The following is a 21042-nucleotide window of genomic DNA, read 5'->3' on the forward strand; positions in this document are numbered from 1 at the left end:
GTGTAACTTTTCCCATATCCTGTCCAGCATTTATCTTTTTTTTTTTTTGTTTCCTGTCATCTTAGTCAATCCGATGTATTGTGAGGTAGTACCTCAGAGTTGTTCTAATTGAAGCAAATCACTTAAAATGAAGAATGCAAAGTCCTTAGTAGATGATCTATTCTAGAACACATCTTACTATGTTTTTCCAAATGCTTCTTTTAACCAGCGGCTCTTCGGCAACAGTTCAACGACATCCAGACAGACAAGTGTTACTTCTGTCAGGATAACTATCTATTTACAATTTGTTTTAGATTATGCTGAACTGGAAACCAGATTTGATTAGAGTTCCCTACTATCAGTGTATTTCCAGAGATCTATATCTATATATTAAAATAGTTTATTTTCCCCCAATTACATGTAAAAACATTTTTTTTGATCATTCATTGGTTCTTTGTTTAAAAGTTTGAGTTCCAAATTCTATCCCTTCCTCCCCTCCTCCATCCCTGAGATGGGAAGCAATCTGGTATAGTTATACACAGGTATTTGAGTTGAGTTGAGTTTGTGTAAAGGGTTTTGTTAAGAGATGGGGAGGGAATATAAAAATCATGTGTAAGACAATAATTCCTGTCATCAAGAAACTTTCAGTTGAATCAAAGAATGATAGAGAATTTTTGGCAGCAGCTACATTGAATTCTATGTAGTATCAAATCTTTGATTATAGTGACCTATCAGTTCACTAAAATAGCACCACCCCTTTGTCATTAAATATTTTGAATATTGGGTTTTAAAAAATATATCAATAGAATATTTCACTTATTTTGACCTGTGCGGAGGCAGATAACTAGTTTTACCCTTCATTTATGGTAATTAAAACTCTAGCTTAGAGTAGTTGGTCTGTAATATTTAATATTATTTGAGTCAGGCACTTGATAGACTGTAATAGAAGGATGTAAGATCTGTATTGTACAGGCAACTCCCAAGTCAGGAACACATGAATTCCACCTTTTGATACCTCATCTTCTTTCCTGAGAAGTCCTTTTCTATTTTGCTGCGGATTTTGCCAGAACAATGGCTCCTCCCCGTCATTCTTGCTCTGTGCTCTTTACCTCTTCTCCTCCTCTGTCTTTTCCCTGGGAGCTGTCCAGCCCCTGAAGTCTTTAACCAAAGGGAGAATCCAATTCCATTGACTGAACGGTGGTCAGGTCTATTCTTTCTGGTACATTATGGATTGATAGAGAAATGATAACATGGACACCTCCTAAGACATCTCTGACCAGGAGAAGATATGGGCTGTTCACATAGCCATAATGAATGACAACTGATATACAATCAATAAACATTTTATTAAGCACCAACTATGTGCCAGGCACTGTGTCAGACACTTGGGATACAAATATAAAGGATTAGATTCTAATGGAGGAGACAGCAGTGTACATAGGTAACTATGTACACTGTGTAAACAGCATAAATAAAAGTGAATAAATACAAAGTAGTTAAGTACAAGGTATTTTTGGAAGAATGGGAAAGATTTCATCCCTAAGATGTTGTTTGAGCTTCACAGTCAAAGGACAGAGAGTGTTTCAGGCACGAGATGGATGAGAAATTCAAAGGCAGGAAGATCGGAGATAATGTGAGTATAATGTGTGGGGGACAGAGGGAAAAATACTCCAACTGGATTGTAGAATATAAGAAAACTAATCAAGTCTAATATGGCTGGTGAGATACCTTGGAGCTAGGTTATAAAGAGCTTTACAAACTTAACTGAAGACTTCTCTTTTCCATTAAATTCGGCCAAATAAGGGAGTCACATTATTAATTCTGTGCTTAAGGAAAATTGCTTTGGTAGCAGTGTGTAGAAAGTACTAGAGTGGGAAGAGACTTGCAGGCTGTATAATAATTTAGGCAAGAGGTGATATGGGTCAAAATTTAGGTGGTAACTATATGAATGAAAAGAAAGGGATAGTATGCAAGATATATTATGAAGATTAATATGGTGATATTTGGCAATTGATTGAATATATCAAATGAGAGGGAATGGAATGTTGTGGATAATGCTGAGGTTTTGAACCTGGGATACGAGAAGAATGGTGGTACCTTTGACAGAAATAGGGAAGTATGGAAAAGGGGGCTAAGGTGAGATACTGGCCACAGATTAACATAAAGAGACACAAATGCACACACTTGGTGTCCCCCCACCTCCCCCAAACTCTTGTGTATTACATGTAGTGATGATAATTAAACCCATGGAAGTTAGTGAGTTACTTTCAATGAGTATATAGAGGGAGAAGGCAAGAGAGCTTAGGACAGAACCTTGAGGAACACTATCCATATTGGTAGCCATGGCATCAGCATCTCAATGAACATTTCTTAAGTACTTACTATGTGCCAAGCATTGTGATAAGTGCTGGAGATACAGAAAGAGGAAAAAGACAATTCTTGCTCTCAAGGAACCTAAAATCCAATAGGAATTTACAATCTAATATTAAAAGAACTCCACTAAATAAACTCATTTTGCCCAAGTTGGCAAAAGAGTATTAATGAGAATTATTAAGAACATCAGCTATTATGGATTGTCAGGAAAAAATGTATCTTAGTAAGTCAGCAAACAGTTATTCAGTGCCTACTATGTGCCCAGCATTGTGCTAAGTGCTAAAGGAGACAAAAGATAGTCCTTGCTCTCAAGGAGCTCACAATCCAAAGCGGGGTGGAAATTAAAAACAAGTAAGAATGAAATCTACATACAAGCTACATACAGGATGAATAAAAATAGTTAACAGATGAAAGGCAGTAGAACTAAGAGGTTGGGAAAGGCTTTCTATAGAAGGAGGGACTTAACAAATCTAATTTCTGAATCTCAGTTTTGGATGAACAAGAATACTAAATCATGGAATCCTACAACAACCTCCATGCAACAACATATAACAAGAATCTCTGTAACATATCAAATGTGGTTGTCCAGTCTTCCTTTCCACTCTTCCGTTGTAAAACTTTTGTTTTACCCACAACATAGTGACTAGAGGAAATACCGAGTGAATAGCTGAGGTTCTGAATGAATGCATGCAACATTAGACATAGACGAGTTTTCATTGTGAGATATAAATGTATATGTACATATATGTATATATGTATACATATATACATACATATCTGTCTACTTACCTATCTATATTTCTGCAGCAAATCTAATGGTTGAGAGTGAATTGACCCCACTCCACTTCTCTCCTTGGCTTGATCATTAGATATTTTAGGCTGCCTGAGCATCCTGTGGGGTTTTGTGCACATGTGCTGTGTGAAAAAGGAAGGTTGACATTGTTAAGAATTTCTAAAATAAAAAATATACCTCACTCATCCATTTAGCTATACAATGGTTACACCAGGGAAGGAAAGGCTTTAATAACCAGGGCTTCTGGTATCAGAAGGCAAATGTTTAGTACAGACAGCATTTGGCTTATTTTTGCAAGTTTCCATCAGGAAAGGGAATGTAGAACAGTCTGCTAAAGCTGTGTCAGCATCTGATCTGGATTTCTCACAGCCAAGTATTAATTGTCTGTGCTCATTAGCATTACCTTGGCTATAAAAGGGTAATTTGTACCCCCTGTGAGGCATCACAGATTCAGATCTAGAAAGCAACTTGAAAATCTTCTGCTCTAGATCCTTCATGGATCATAGCGGGAAGGGGAGGTGGGGGGCTAATGAAAGAAGGTGGTTTACCAAGGTCACACAACTCAGAAACAACAGTGGTACTAACTTCCTTCTGGTGGCATGCTGTGATTAATTGTAACTCGAGGCAGGTGATCTACCTCTTGGACTTGGGAGTAAGCATAGTGTAGTGAAAAAGACCTGGATTCGAAGTCATGAGACCTGACCCTGACTTCATAGTTTTGTGACTCAGTTTACTCATTTGTAAAATGAAAGGACTGTACTGAAGGAACTCTGAGGTGCCTACTAGTTCTAAATTTATGATCTTCTTGTTGTCTCAGTTTTCAGAGCGAGCTGCTTGTTGAATACTTTAAAGAGCTTTGAATACCTTAAAGGGCTAAATACAAGTGTATTGTTTCATTCGTGTATACTCATTGTCATGGTGGAAGGACAGGCTGCAAAATATATAGGCTAGTGCATGAATAACAGATTTTATGGGATGAGCCCTTCTTTTATTTAATTTCTGCTTGTTTATTCTCTGCATAAAAATACAATGGAATGACTATATCGGTGATTTCCATTTAAAAACAAATGTGAGGACCACTCTTTAATAAAAAAAAAAAAACTTTCAGAGACTCCTATATGCCTTATTGTACTCAATAGTGTGTGTGTGTGTGTGTGTGTGTGTGTGTGTGTGTGTGTGTGTGTGTTTGGAGTTAAATAGAGTGGTAAGTTCTGCTGCGCTCCTTGGAGGGTTTCAAGTGAATCTAGGTGACCATATGTTTTGTAGTCAATATTTTTTAAAAATTTGAACTTAACAAACACCCCAAAATATGTATTTCTATATAGAGAGAACAAACACTGTGAATCATTATTCCCTACTGCTTTAGAAAAAGTGTATAAATTCGTTTTGTTACTTCCTACTTGTCTGTTCTTCCTCCTAAACTTTCTCCTGTACTGTGCTTGGTATTTAAAAAAAATAATTAATTTATTTTCAGTTTTCAGCAATCATTTCCATAAGTTTTAAGTTTTCTGCCTTTCCCTCCATCCTCCTGAGATGGCATGAAATCTTATATGGGTTCTACACATACATTCTTATTAAACACGTTTTTATGTTAGTCATATTGCATAGAAGAATTAAAACGAATGGGAGAAACCATGACAAAAACCAAACCAAACCAAAATATAACACAAGAGAAAATAGTTTGCTTCATTCTGCGTTCGAATTCCATGGTTCTTTCTCTGGATGTCGATGGCATTTTGCCTCAAGAGTCCTTTGGGAATGTTTTAGGTCCTTGCATTGTGATGAAGGGCTTAGTCTATTAGAAACAATCCTCATACACTGTGGCTGTTACTGTGTATGATGTTCTCCTGGTTCTGCTCATTTCACTCAGCATCAGTTCATATAAGTCTTTGCAGGTAAAAATATCAAACACTTCATGAATTTGCATGTCATTCTTGTGCAGGGGCCATGCTAATCTTCTCTGTATCATTCCAATTTTAGTATTTGTGTTGCTGAAGCAAGCACCTCTATGTATTAAAAATATTTTAAGCCTGGAGCAGTGGAGCATGCCTAAAGTCAATGATACTAGAGAGGCTGAACCAGTGATCACTTGAGTTTGGGAGTTTTGTGAAGTAGGGAGAAAGTCTATTGGATGTCAGTATTAGCTCCAGAGCCAACGTGAACCTCCATAAGTGGATGCCAGCTGGGCTGTCTAAGGAGGAGATGAACTGGCTCATGATTAGTATTGGGATCAGACCTGTGATTGACCACAACACTTCTAGTCTGGGCAATATAAAATTCAAAGATCCTCCTCTTTTTCTCTTCTATTTAAAAAAAAATTCTTCAATCCACTCAATCCTTCCCCCACTCAACTAAAAACAGAAAAAAAATACCTTGTAACAAATAAGCATAATAAAAACAAAGTGAATCCACATAGTGATTATGTTAAAAAAAAAAAAAACAAACCCAAAACAACCCCAAGCCAAATATGAGAGTAATTAGGCTTTGTATCACATCAGGACATTATGCCTGGAGTTTTGGCCTAGTCACTGACCTTGTTGCAGTGGAGAAGAGAAAACTTTTTAAAAAATTATTTATTTTCAGTTTTCAACATTCACTTCCACAAAATTTTGAATTTCAAACTTTCTCCCCATCTCTTCTCTCCCCCTGCCCCAAGATAGCTTGTATTCTGATTATCCTTTCCTCCAATCTGCCCTCCCTTCTATCCCTTCCCTGCCCTTTATCCCCTTCCCTTCTATTTTCCTGTAGGGCAAGATAGATTTTTATACCCCATTGCCTATACATCTTATTTCCTAGTTGCATGTAAAAACAATTTTTAATATTCAGTTTTAAAGCTTTGAGTTTCATGTTCTCTCCCTTCCCCTCTCCCCATCTACCCTCATTGAGAAGGGAAGCAAGTTAATATTGGTTATACATGTACAGCAATGCAAAATACTTCCATAATAGTCATATTGTGAAAGACTAACTATATTTCCCTCTATCCTGTTCCACCCTCCTTTTGTTCTGTTCTCTCCTTTGACTTGTCCCTTTACCAAAGTGTTTGCTTCCAATTACCCCTTCCCCCAAGTTTCTGTCCTTTCTATTATTCCCCCTTTCTTATCCCCTTTCCCTCTGCTTTCCTGTAGGGTAAAATAAACTTCCATACAAACTGAGTGTGCGTTATTCCCTCCTGAAGCCAAATCTCATCCTCCCCTCTCATCTTTCTCTTCTTCTCCTCCATTGTAAAAACTTTTTCTTGTCTCTTTTATGTGAGATGATTTACTACATTCTACTTCTCTCTTTCTCTTTCTCCTAGTATATTCCTCTCAACACTAAATTTTCTTTTTTAGATATCATCCCTTCATATTCAGCTTGCCCTGTGCCCTGTCACTCTCTGTCTCTCTCTCCATACATATACATACACATATACATATGCATACATACATATATGCATGCATACACACACACACACACACACACACACACACACACATATATATATGCACATATATACACGCACATCCATATATTCCCCCCAGCTATCCTAATACTGAGAAAGGTCTCATGGGTTACTAATACTATCTTTCCATATAGGAATGTAAACAGTTCAATTTTAATAAGTCCATCGTGGTTTCTCTTTCCTGTTTACCTTTTCGTGCTTCTCTTGATTCTTATATTTGAAAGTCAAATTTTCTATTTAGCTCTGGTCTTTTCAATAAGAATGCTTGAAAGTCTATTTCATTGAAGTTCCATCTTTTCCCTCTGAAGTATGAAACTCAGTTTTGCTGGATAGGTGATTCTTGGTTTTAATCCTATCTCTTTTGACCTCTATAATACCATATTCCAAGACCTCTGATCCCTTAGTGTAGAAGCTGCTAAATCTTGTGTTAATATGATTGTGTTTATGCAATACTTGAATTGTTTCTTTCTGGATGCTTATAATATTTTCTCTTTGACCTGGGCACTCTGGAATTTGGCTACAATATTTCTAGGATTTTTCCTTTAGGGATCTCTTTCAGGAGGTAATTGGTGAATTCTTTCTATTTCTATTTTACCCTCTGGTTCTAGAATGTCAGGGCAGTTTTCCTTGAGAAATTCTTGAAAGATGATGTTTACACTCTTTTATTGAGCATGGCTTTCTGGTAGTTCAATAATTTTAAATTATCTCTCCTGGATCTGTTTCTCAGGTCAGTTATTTTTCCAATGAGATACCTTACATTGTCTGCTATTTTTCATTCTTTAGGTTTTTTTTTTTTTTAATAATTTCTTGATTTCTCATAAAGTCATTAGCTTCCATTTGCTCCACTCTAATTCGCAAGTTTTTTTCAAATTTTCTTCAGTGAACTTTTGGACCTCCTTTTCCATTTGACCCATTCTGCTTTTAAAGACATTCTTCTCATTGGCTTTTTGAACTTTTTTTTTTTTTTTTTTTTTTTTTTGCCATTTTGGGTTAGTCTGATTTTAAAGCTATTATTTTCTTCAGCAATTTTTTGGGTTTCCTTTCGCAAGCTGTTGACTCATTTTTCATGATTTTCTTGCATCCCTCTCAATTCTTTTCCCAATTTTTCTTCCACTTCTCTTATTTGATTTTCAAAATCCCTTTTGAGGTCTTCCATGTCCTAAGACTGATTCATATATTGCAGGAGCTTTGACTTTGTTGTCTTCTTCTGGTTATATGTTTTGATCTTGTCACCAATGATGTAAGAAAACACCTCTTCACCAGGAAAGTAAGAATCTATAGTCTATTTCTTTTCTCCCCATTTGCTTATTTTCCCAGCCATTTACTTGATGTTTGAGCTCTTTGTTAAGGATAGGTCTCTAGAAGCAGCCTCTGCTTCAGCAGTGGCTGCTGCTGCTGGGGTTGGGGCTGAGGTGAGAGATCAGACCACGAGAGACCCTTCCCATTGACCTTTGAAGCTGTTTTTGGTATTTGTGGGTTGAGAGGTTTGGAAACCAGAGTAGCTACCAGAGATTCAATCCCCTAAGGCCTGCTTCACCTCTATCCATGCCTGGCAGAGCCCATGCTGAACTGCACTCCACTCCCAGCCCAGAGTGATAGATCCTTTCTGTCGATCTCTCAGATTGTCTTGGGCCAGAAATTTGCTTCACTCTGTCCTTTTGTGGCTTTTGCTGCTCTAGAATCTATTTTAATCTTTCTTTTTTACAGATTTTTTTGAGGAGTTTGGGGGAAGATCTTTAGCAGGTCCCTGTTTCTATGCCACCATCTTGGCTCCTCTCCCTCAAGGAGGAAACTTCTTTATGTTAGTATTCCTCCCTGGCCCCTACTTTCAGGTGACAGGCCATCTGGCCAAAATGACCGTATTGTTTTGCCCTGAGCTACCTCACTGTTTCCCCATGGTCCTATAGTCATCATGTCCCTGGGGCAAGATCTATATGCAATGTGTATAAAACTATTTATTTACTCATTGTCACTATTATTAAATCTAAGCTCAGTGAGGCCAAGGACTATTTCTTTTTCCTTTTTCTTATCCTCAGTGCTTAGCACTAAGTGCTTAAGAATTCATGTTTACTGACTATCAGGGGCAGCTTTCTTATCAGAGTAGACTATCTCATTGCCTTCAAGTGATAAACTCAGCTCCTCCCTACTCTCTCTCCATTTCCCCTACTCTTTACTGATTATGTTCTCTGGAATATTCTTCTATTGTTAACAAACTCATCTGCCTCTTAGATCTCTTCTCACATTCCTTTCATCATATGTTGCTCATGGAAACCTAGTTTTCTCTTGAAGACATTATATCTCTTGGCACCCTCTCCATCACTGGTTGCCTTTTTGTCTGTATCCCTGAGATACAAGGAGGAGTTGGACTTCTTGTTCCAAACTGAGACATTCAGGCCTTCCTTTTGATGTCATCACTCAGCCATTATCTCTCCTCCTTTAGAGTTTCTTTTGTCCTTTCCAAATTATTGTTATTGCTATCCATGAGCCTCATGACCCTCCAGATCACTCTCCTTCCTCCTGGGTCAGTTCAGCATCTAAATCACAGTCTTTTTCTCCACCCCAACCTCTACTCCCTTTTAATGTTTCAGCTTCTGAATTTCTCAGCCTCCCTAATTCCCATGAGTTTTGTTTCCATTTTATCTTAGCTCTCATGGCAGTAGTCATACCTTAGATGCCTGATTTTTGCTCTTCCTGACTTTATCCAGGGTGCTGGAACTCCTAATTATATCTCTGTTGAATATGAGTGTGTGTGTATGTGTGTGTGTGTGTGAAGTAGTTTGTGAACCTAAAAGTGCTATAGAAATGTTACTTGATCTTATTGCTATTATAATTATTATCATTTTTATTATTAATTGTTAGACTGAGATGACTATGAAGTCTGACACTCTTCATGGGGATGGAGATAGTAAACAGCACAAAGTGTGGTGGAAAGAACATAGGATTAATACAGAAGATATAGGGCTGAATCCTAGCACTACCAAAAACTGACTGCAGAAGCTGGGGTAAATCTCTTTACCTTTCTGGACCCCAGTTTCCTCGTCTTTGAAGTGAAGGCATTGGACTAGGATATTTCCACATTTAGGAATTTATGGGACCTCTAAAATATATTAGAAGGAGGCAGAGTAATGGTAGGGGCAAGATTTTGAAATTCAGTAAAACAAAGGATTGAAAGCAGAGACATCATGACAAAAGATGGAGCATCCAAAAAGCAGACTGGATCAACAACACATAGGAGCAGAAGCCAATAGCAAGAGCCAAGTTCGACATTCCCTGGAGCAGTGAAGGGGTTAAGGAAGCCAAGGAAAAGCAAACTAAGCAGGGAGTAGACTGACAGCTGATTGACGACTTTGACTCATGCAGTGCTCTGTCAGGGTATTCTTCAAAGCTGGCTTTGCAGGTGCCAGCCAGGCTTCCTTATGGTGTAGAAAAGGGAAGTGCTGTCATGTGCTAGAAGCCATACGGATTGCTGTGTTATGATTTAATTCAATCCCTTTCAACATGTTCAAAGTAGTTAATGTGTGCCATGGGCTGGGGGAGTGGTGATGGAAAATAATATATCTGTCCTCCATACTATTAAATCTAAGCTCAGTGAGGGTAAGAACTATATTTTCCCTTTTATTGTCTCCTCTTAACTCATATTCCACTACTCCTACATACTAACTGGATGACCTTGAGCAAAGTGTTTGACTTTACTGGACCTGAGCTCCCTAATCTGCAAAATAGGAGGGAAACCTTTTCAGCTTCAAATACCATGCATGGTCTTTGAGATAGGGGAGGAGTTATATCAAAATGTTAAATTAACTGATTATTCAGTGGTCTTGCAAATAGTTGATGGCAGAGATTTAGTGCAAACCAATATTCTTCCACTACTACATTGGTCCTCCTCTACTTACACAGCCTTCTCTCTGAGTTTCAGTGAGCACTTGGAGAGCAGCCTCTTTCCTTGGATATTGCTAATCATTTGTTCTTAGGTTCATATTCTCCCTGTATACAAAAAGGTAGTAACAGAAGATGCCTTTAATGCCTACCAAATAATATATATCTAACTAGTCTACAACTCTTCCTAAACACTTAAGCCCTAACTTTAGAGGCAACACAGTGCAATGAAAAGAGACTTGGCAGTAGAGCCAAGGAACCTGGGTGCAAATCTCACTTCTATGACTCCCTGCGTCATACATGGGCAAATAATTCCATCTTTTTGGACTTCAGATTCCTTACTTGTAAAATAGGATTTTTTGGCACAAATGGCAATGTGAAAGACTTTAGACAAGGCAAGATCTGAAAAATACCCCAGGAAAGATGACAAAGGGTGACAGATGAAACAAAGATTCAATAAAACACACAAAAAAAGAACCATTAAATTTCTCTATTCAGTCCAATTCTGACAATAAAACTCTCAGAAGCCTGTGGGCATTCTTGTTAAGAGTCCCTTCAAGGGTTTCTAAACCCAGCATGATCTCTGATAGACAGATCCTAAAGCCAGTGGAATCAAAATCTTGACCTGTTGTAGGTACAACAAGAGACAAAGCAGATTCTAAGTAGGTGACTGACAGAGTAGATGAAAATTGGGAAGAGGCATCCAAGCTTCACATATTGTAGGGTTCTTCAGAAATGCTAAAGCTGTCAGTTTCCAGTATCCATTCAGGATATAAAAACAGTTCCCAGAGATGATCGTGCAAGGAGATAGAGAAGGGGTGAGGCCAAAATGCACATTATGTCACGAGGATATGGAGGCAGAAGAACAGTTCCGGTCCCATTCTTTGTTCCCTGTCCTATGCAAGGTTGAAGAAAGAAGGCAAGGTTGTATTCTATGACCCAGCTACCTTATTAACAATCATAGCAGGACAACAGCACTATCATCTATAATACAGCAGAAACAAGATCAGGGACTGGCTACTCTATCCAAGAGATCAAGAAGGGACTATTCTTGGTCCTGGAACAAAATCCCAAATAATAATGAAACAAACAAACAAACAAACTGAGGGTGGAGACATGAGTAAACAGAAGAAAACTAAATACAATAGAAAACAATATGGTTTAAGATAAGAACAAGAGGTAAACTCAGAAAAATAGAGTAACTGCACAATAAATACAAGTAGAAACTCAGAAAAAATAACTTGATCACAAAATCTCCAAGGGAGTGAATGGAAATAATAAAATTAAAATGAAATTAGTACTGTCAAGGAGAAATTGAATGGAGCAAACAGAACTCGATGATTGCACAAGTGCACTAGAAATATTAAAGCAAAATCAAAAGAGTGAAAAGTTGGAAAAATGTGTTATTGTTTCTTCATGTTGTTGACATGTGAAATGATGGTTTGTGAAATACTGTATGGAATTGGAGTGAAGGTTAGAGAAGAGATCTCAGGCAAGACAATAAAAGACATAAAGGACAGCTTCCATTTCCTCCATTTTCATCATTTTTACTTTTAACTTATAGCTATCAGGGTAGTAGAAGGTACAGTAGATTTGAAATCAGAAGATCTGATTCAAATCCAAGTTAAATATTGGTTCTTCATATTAGCTCTGTGATAATGGAAAAAATACTTGTCCTCTCTAGGGATCACTTTACTCATCTATAAAATAAGGTCAATTACTTTGCATCACCTACCTCACAGGGCTGTTACTGAGCATCAGATGAGGTAAGAGCATCAGATGCATATAAGTTTCATATTCCCCCCATGAGTTGTCCCACTCCCCCCAAATTCCCTTCCTTATAGCAAATGAATATTATAAAACAAAACAACAAAATTCACAAATGGACATGTCTGAAAATACCACATTTTATCTTTGCTTTTAAAGAGGCAGCATGGCATAAGGGATAGAAAGCCATCCTTGAAGTCAGGATGGCCCAGATTCAAGACCTGGATCTGATACATACTGACTAGATAACCCTTGGGTTCTAAGTCTTTCATTGTACTAGGTAACTTCTCTCAGATCATGAGTTTCAGTTAACTCTTAAACCTTGAATTTGCAGAAAAGGTGCTAATCTGAAATGAATCTGAAATTCCTCATTAGGGTGCTCCTTATGCTGATGACATAATAGATCCTGACAACAACAGAAATTTCAAGTAATTACACAACTCTGAATCCTTCTGAGATTTTTACTTAGTTATTTAAAATATAGTGAAACTAAGGCTCAGAAGGAAAGCAACTCAGGCTTTCATTTTTGTCTTGGTGAGAAGACTAAATTTCCCAATCTTTTTGGGAAAGCAAGCAAAATATTACACATCTTTCACTAAACAATAAGGGAGTTTTGACCAACAAAGTGACAGAATTGCCATTCGTCTATATTGGTGGATCTATAATACTATGGATGTAGATATTACCTTTACTGGTACAGATTATTATCCATTCCTACCTTCATACCTTATAGTATTCCTGTCCATATCTCCTATAAATCTTCCACAAAAGATCTGCTCACCATTTTGGAAACCTTCCTATGAGGTAACTAATACTTTGTGAATACCAGTGTTACACTGGGCTGCCCATCTGTATCCCTGACTCATGATTTATGACTGGCCCATCTCCTTTTCCATTCATATGTTGACGTATCTTTGACATCTTTCTTTTTGTTACTTGTCATGGATAAGTCTTCTTTGGCAATATGTGAACACGATGCTGTGTCTTTCCTTTGCCCTTCAGATCATCTGCAATTTTGATTCTCTGAGACTGTGATATTCAAGTTCACTGTTGTAACTGCAGATGAGCAGAGTGGTGTTCCATGATTCAACTCCATATCACATCTCTTGGAAAATGTTTTAATAATTTAAAACCATCTAATGTCCTAATGTGCAAGAATTGGGACAATTGCTTCTAAAACACCACCCATTTTCATTGCCTCTCTTGGAGTGTGTGTATGCATATATGCGTAAGTACATACACACACATGTACATGCACATATATGTAATAAATACATATAAAACATTATATATGATGTCTTGTGTGATCTCCTGTCAGTGATTTTTTTGTAATGATACTGCTTTGTATTAATCTCATCTGAAGACTATAAGACAAAGATTTGTCTGGAAAGGGGCTTTTAGTAATGCCATATGAGATGATTTGGAAAGATTAGGAAAGGACTCCTGTGAGCAGTCATTTTGGTGAGACTGCAAATGCTGACTACTTCCTCTGTGTTTAGTACTGTGCCATGCCCTCTGCTCTTAGAACCTAACGTCTGAGAACCTAACTCTTGAGAGGCTTATTGTAAAAAGACAAGAACCATAGACTTGAAGCAATGAGAGGGCAATGAAATTTAAAATCATGTGTTGAGTTATTTGGAACAAATAAGTTCTATAGGAGTTCAGAGAAAGGAAAGGAAAGGGTGGATTGGAGTGGTCAAAGATGGCTTGGGGATTTCTCTCCCTAAACCTCCAAGTATTTTAGAATATTGAGTCTGATCTTCATAACAACCAAAGGAAGCTCCAGTAAAAAGTAGAAACTGTAACATGTGTAGTTACATTTTAGACTCTCAGAGTTAGTTATAAGCATTCTCAGAGGTCATCCTGTGCAGCTCATAAGATTGCTCTTCATGGTCCACATTTAGTGATCTTCCAGTCTTTGGTTGGAAACTTTCAGTGATGGGAAATTCACTACCTCTTGAGACAACCGAGGAAATATTCATGAAAGGCAGACATGGAGGAGAATGCCTGAGTGATTGTGGCTGCTCTGGGCTAGCTCTGGGACCTGTCTTTTGGCTTGGTCTAAATAAAGCTGGTTTGGGTTGGTGTGGCTGAAACCATGCATCATTAAAGCTGGTAAAGACATTGGAATGTGGAGCTTAGAATCTTAAAACTAGAAGGAGATGTTTGGAGATCATCTAATAATCCTTCATCTTGCAGGTGAGGAATCTGAAGCTCAAGACCACGAGTGACTTGCTAGAGCCAAGACTAGAATATACATCTTCTCATTCCTCTTCTAGTGCTATTTCCAAGGCACCATGCCATAGAGGGAAGACCACTGAACCAAATCTCACCTCTGATCCTTACCATCTATTTGACTTTGGGCAAGTCTCTTTCCTTCTCTGGGCCTCAGTTTTCTCATCTGTAAAATGACTAGGTGGACCACATGATCTCTGAGGTCCCTCCCTCCAAAGCCAATGAATGTTGTATATTCTCATTTTTCATGCTATTTTTCTCTTCTCGCCCCACAGCTCAAACTGATGATGTCTACAGGGGTGTACTTCTTATATGTGTCTTTGAAGGGGGCCTGATGTAATCAGTTTGGGGTGGATCCCTATCTCTGAAACTGTGACTTGGCTTTAGACCAGCCTTTTCAGATTTCTGGAAAGCAAATTAATGAAGTCTCCCAGCATCTTTATGAGATAAGTTAGATCGAAAGAGCTCTGCCACTGTGAAATGGTGTTGGTCTGATGTCTGGAGTTATATATGGTCAAAGTCAGACTCTGTGTTCCACCAATAGCATTGAGATTAGTTGTAAGTTATAGTTAGCAACAGAGACTGTTAAGCTGGTGTAAAATTCAATTCTATTAAGTGTCTTCTGCCTGCAAGAATTGTGATTTATTTTTTTTGAGCATATTCAATATTTTATTTTTTAAATTAATTTTATTTATTTTCAGTGTTCTACAATATCTACCATATAACTTAGATTTTTCTCCCCCTTCCCCCCCAAGATGGCATACAATTTTATATAATTTCTACACATACATTCCTATTAAATACATTTTTGCTATAGTCATGCTGTATAGAAGAATCAAAATGAATGGGAGAAATCATATAACAAACCAAAATGTAATACACAAACAGAAATGATCTGTTACATTCTGCGATTGAATTCTGAGAATTGTGATTTATAATAAAAAATGGTGCCAGATCCAAGTTATGTGTGACCCAAAGTGTGCCCACTCTGACACTGGGCTCTGGTATCAAGTAGACTTGGATTCAGTCTTGGGGAACCTGACCCCAAAGATAAGAAATCAGGTTTTTTCATATCCCATGACTTGCTATGTTTCCACTCTAGACCTCTGGGGAAAAATATCTAGAACAAAATTTAGGTATTGCTTATATATAGGATCACCTCTGAAAGTGATTTTACAGATCCTTTCTAGAACATGTACACAAAGTATCAGGTGTAAGCTATTTATTTCCTTTACATTCGTATCAGGCCGGCACAGGTCAAGAGATGCACAAGGTCCACATCTATTAGCTAGTCTAACATGGTGCTTACTGTAGCTTCTCAGATTAAGAATCCTTCCAAAGGTGGTGCTTTTCTTTTTTGAGACATTTTTTTCAAAAGTCATCTCTTGTTGTGCAACTGGCATTGATACAAGAACTCCTGACGTCTTCAGTAAGGTTATCTCCAGGTCTGAAAGCATGAGTTTCTTTGGATTGCTTATCAGTGATAGTGCTTGGCATATAACAAAGGCTTACTGAATCTATTTAGCCGACTGACTGACCTGTGCTCGAGGAAAAAAAAACAAAAAAGAGAAGAGGTAGCCAAGGACTTAGAGTTCCTTCTCAGGTTTGCTTAGGTAACATACACATGACCTCCCTGCCATTTGCTCATAGTCTTTGTAGCTGCTGGACAGGAAGAGAGGAGAAATCCGCTATTCATCATCTTCCTAATTCTCCCTCCCCATCCCTGTTGGTAGTTCAAAGGAGACAGGCATTTGGGCAGAGCACTACAGAAGGAGGTGGAACTTTTCTGTGGACATTTCTGAAGACTCTTGAAGGATAGTACTTTCTGGCTCAGTCACCACTTATCTTCAATGCAACCCTTAGTCAATGGGATATAGTTGGACCATTTAGTAGTTGCTGGTGGCTCACTTTTTTCCAGCAAAGTTTCAGAGCCTGTGATCTAGTGGAAGGGGGCAGAACACATGCTCAGCTCCATGAAAAGTGCCCCAGCCCAACAGATATGGGGGGCACCCCCTGGTTATATTAGAAATCTGGAATGTCTAAATGTGCTACTCTCTAACCTGGAACTATGCTCCCAAAGTAAGCAAACTGTACGTACCTTTTGACCCAGTGATAATCATCCCAGCCGTAATAGAATTTTATTGTGCCATAAAAAATGATGAAAAGGATAGTTTCACAGAAAGCCATATAGATCTTTGAATTGACTTAGAATAAAATGAGGACCAGGAGAACAACATATATGACAGCATTATAAAGAAAACTTTGAAAGATGTTAAGACTGAGCAATAATAAGCCATGATTCCAGAGGACCAAGGATGAAGCATGCTCTATACATCTACCTAGAACTGCAGAAGGAGAAATATATTTTCATACACAGTCAATACAGGGATTTGTTTTTCTTGACTCTGGATATTTGTTGTGAATTTTTTCCTTGCACTATATTGTTGATTTTAGAGGTGGGGAGATGGAAAGGAGAGAAAATATAGGCTTGCTAATCTGAAAATAATATAAAAACAAAAATAAGAAAATATGATTTTCAGGCCACAGCTTAACAGTATTCTGTGTCTTATTACTATTTTTTCCTCAGTTATGGAAAGATAGAAATCTTTGATACCACACTAATCTTCTATGCCACTTAGCTACCTCCAGACTGGCATTAATATAGCCATTTTACAAAGAAAGGAACAGGAATATTGGACTGGACTAGAACATTTATATTGAAAAGTTATTTCTGAGACCCCATACAGATTTTAACCCCTGGTTCTCTGACCAAATAAGGGAGGGAGAAGCTGGATGTGGTTTTACTCAAGCCTTCAAGATGGGAAATAAATGTAGAAAAATGTCTGTTGATCAGTAATCAACCAGACTTGGGTTCATTATGGACTAGTTTACCACCACATATGTGGCTACTATAATGCTTATACTTATAGGGGCCACCACATTTAGTGAATTACATATTCCTTAATCTCTGATCTGAAATGGCACATTGGAAATAAAAACTTCCTAGCCATTAGAGATGTCTTAAAGTAGAATTTTCTCCTTTAGGGAGTGGTGAATTTCCTCATCTCTAAAATCATTTGGCAAGGGTATTGTAAATGAAATTCCTGTGTAGGTACAGATTGAAATAATCCCTTCAAACTCTGAGATTCTACTAAGTCCAAGCCTGGAGAACAGAAGATTTAGGGGAGACATGATGAATGTTCACGTATTAGTTGCCATTTGTTAGATAGAGTAGACATACAATTTGTGGCACCAGACATAGGAAATAGGACCAGTAGGTGATTGTGTGCTTGACTTGGAATAAAAAACACCTGGGTTCAGATCCTACTTGGGAAGTCCATTAGCTATGTTCCTATGGACAGGTAGGAGCTCTGGGTATCCAAATTCCTGTCTCTCAATTAAGAAATCTCAGCTTATGTAAGGGTTAATGAGTTGTCTAGAGTATATTTGATATGAGCAGGATCACATAGCTAGTAAGGATCAGAGAGAGTAAGCAGAAGAGTCAGAATTCTAGTCAAGGCCTTCTGACTTCAAATGTAGTGTTCTTCCTATTATTCTTGTTATTTTCCTTCTGAGTCTTTAAAATTATCTTTTTATTACCTTTTATTTTGTACCACAGTCATTTCTGAATGCTGAGTGTCTCAAGAGTTTTAGTGTAGTTTTAAGTTTATTCAAGCTTAAACTGCTCTAAGACCTTTGGGACACCCTGTATACTCCCTCCACCCCAAACTCACAACATACAAATACAATTAAGCAAAACCAAACGGAACACAGTGACCTCATCTGTCTGTTTAAGCAGTATTTCGCATCTGAAATCCATACTGACTTCCTAGCCTTCCCATCCTTTCCCCCACCCAAGGAGGTAGGTATGTCTCTTCATCTGCTCTCTGGAACCAATGTTGATCATTGCATTTAATCCGAGTCTAGCTCCTTTTTATTGTTGCCTCCTCAAACAAACACAGAATCATGTGCATTTCATTTTTCTCTTGGTTCTATTTTGTTTGTTTTGCATCTGTTTTATACAAGTCTCATATTTCTCTGAATTCCAGTTTGGCAACAACATTCCACCTATCAGGTTTTTGTTTTATTGTTTTAAATGTACGTGGAAGATATCATGCATTTTCCCCTGTTTGCTTTTGGATTTAGGGCCCATCCTGGCCAAAAAATTCTCCTGTGTTCTATCTTCCCTCTTTCAATGAATCAACAAATATTTATTAAATACCAACCTCTGTCTGGCACTGTTCTAACTACATTTGGATATGCAAGAAGAAAGGGCATTCTCTTGCTCTTAAAAAACTTACAGTATGGTTTGGGAGAAATGGTGCAAATAGAAAAGGGGAAGTGAATATTATGACTTCTGTTACTCCCCTTGGTTTCTATAATATTTGTCATGTGAAGACCATTTTTTTGAGAGGCTACCTTCCCTTTTCAGTGACATCAGATTGCCTTTAAAACAGATGCACAGTGAGTATGCTTTCTCGACAATGATTACCACCCAAAGTGTGGTACCCTGGTATGTGTGTTCATCCTTCATTGCCAAAGAAGACCATGCCATCAGAGAAATAATAACATGACTTGCACTTGATTTTGTTTCTGAGTGAGGAAGGACTACCCTGGTAGTACAATGTTGAGGACTGGTCACTTTGCTCAATAATAGATTATTGAGCACTAGAGACTTGACGTTTCAGTCTTGTGATGATGAAGAAATAATCCACTTATGACTGTTCTTTGTAACTTTTATTTGTGTCTTCTTCCAAATCAGTCACAGGAGGTCTACCCAACATAGTAGTATTTTTTCTTGCATCCTCTGGGTATCCTGAGGATACCAATGGATCATGTGAATCATGAGAAGTTTATATTTTGAACCCAAATAGTTCATGATTTTTTCAAAAACATTTATTTAGTGGCTTCTATATAGAAATGCTTCTGTTAGAATACAAAATTTTAAAGTAGTATGCACTATCACAGAGAGTTCTACTTAAGTAAGGAGCTCAGAGATTGTGGATTTTTCCTAGACAGAAATGATCTAAAAATCTCCAGTACTTTTTCTACTCTCTAACTCTGCATAGGGCTTCTAGTTGACCAAATCTAAGGAAGTTATGTGAAAAAGCATCCTTACATTTTTTTGGTTTCTCTGCTGACTGCGATAGAATATGTTATGTACGATGGAAAGCATACTGGCCTTTAGGGGACTGGGATTCTGGCTGAGCCATTGATACCTTGGGGAAGTTACTTTACCCCTCTGGGACACGACTTCATAATCTACAAAGAAAGATGATTTCTAAGTCCCCCTTCAACTCTTACTGTCTATGAGACTGAGCTTAATTTGCATGAAATAATTTTAAACAGTCTTTGAAGTGCAGAATTAATCACTGATATTGTACCCTTAAAAATTTTGGTTTCTGTTCTTTAAATTTTTACTTTTTACATTTATCTGAGGGCTTGTAATCTAAGGTCTGTGAGCTTGGTTTTTTTTAATTGTATAGATGTATTTCAATATCATTGGATTCCCTTGTAATCTAATGTGCTTTGTTGTGTTCATTTAAAATTTTTTTTGAGAAAGGTGTCATGTGCTTTAGTAGACTTGCAGAGTGTTGTCTATGATGCAGAAAGGGTAAGACCCTCTGAAGTAAGGAATTGTTACTATTTATCTTAGAGACAATAGGATTCAGAAGGAAAAGGTCATTTAGTTCATTACTTTATTAATACTTTAGTGTTATAGATAAGGGGAGGAGAGAGAGAGAGAGAGAGAGAGAGAAAGAGAGGGAGGGAGGGAGGGAGGGAGGGAGGGAGGGAGGGAGAGAGAGAGAGAGAGAGAGAGAGAGAGAGAGAGAGAGAGAGAGAGAGAGAGAGAGAGACAGAGAGAGAGAGAGAGAGAATGATTGTGATTCTAAGGTAACAGTTTGCTTAGGAAGACATAAATGCTGAGACTTCTCTCCTGGGTGAGTCTCTGATAGCTTTCAATTCCTCTTGCAGGATAATGCAGTCTTTTGTCTTTTGTTGCATAGGGTAATTTACATGAATTTTGCATCTCTCAGGAAACTTCAGTTGCTTGCTACCCAGTGCATTTAGAGGACACCAAAAATCATTATTTTGTGGCTGATCAATTTGAAGTAAATTCACTATAGCCATAACATTTTGCAATTGTGATCTTGTTTAAATTTGAAGATAGCTCCTCATGAATTCTTTGTCATATTAAAGAGAAGGATTTTTTTCAGGCTGGCAGGATTGCATACATTTTTTTTTTTTAAACTCTTAGTTTATCAAAGCAATCTCAAGTGTTACAGTGGCTAATCTAATCAGAAACATCCATTAGCCTAAGATCTTTTGTTGATATTTACTCAGTATTAAAACATTTTTTTCCATGTACATGATTTCAAATATAACCCTTTTAGATATGAAACAATCCTGGGGGGGGGGGTGAGGAGGGAGAATCTCATTCAAAGATGATTATTTTTTTTTTATTATCTGTTCAAAATAAGAATTGAATATGAAATCCTCTGAGGTCTCACCTAATTTCCTTCTTTGTTTCTTTTTTCCTCCCTCCCTCCCTGCCCTCTCTCTATCTTCCTCTTTTTCT

The 21042-nt window shown here is 37.7% G+C and overlaps 1 protein-coding gene and 1 non-coding gene across 4 annotated transcripts in view; one reads left to right on the forward strand and one right to left on the reverse strand.

The window, feature by feature from the left end:
* Positions 1 to 21042, forward strand: part of JAKMIP1 (janus kinase and microtubule interacting protein 1) — a 252553-nt gene that overhangs the window by 65259 nt on the left and 166252 nt on the right. The gene's annotated exons all lie outside the window — the stretch shown is intronic.
* Positions 5043 to 5149, reverse strand: LOC140512983 (U6 spliceosomal RNA). The gene has a single exon (XR_011970030.1). It is a non-coding gene; the product is annotated as a U6 spliceosomal RNA (small nuclear RNA).

The sequence above is a fragment of the Notamacropus eugenii genome, chromosome 6 (assembly GCF_028372415.1).
Source record: "Notamacropus eugenii isolate mMacEug1 chromosome 6, mMacEug1.pri_v2, whole genome shotgun sequence".
In the NCBI taxonomy this organism is placed as follows: domain Eukaryota; kingdom Metazoa; phylum Chordata; class Mammalia; order Diprotodontia; family Macropodidae; genus Notamacropus; species Notamacropus eugenii.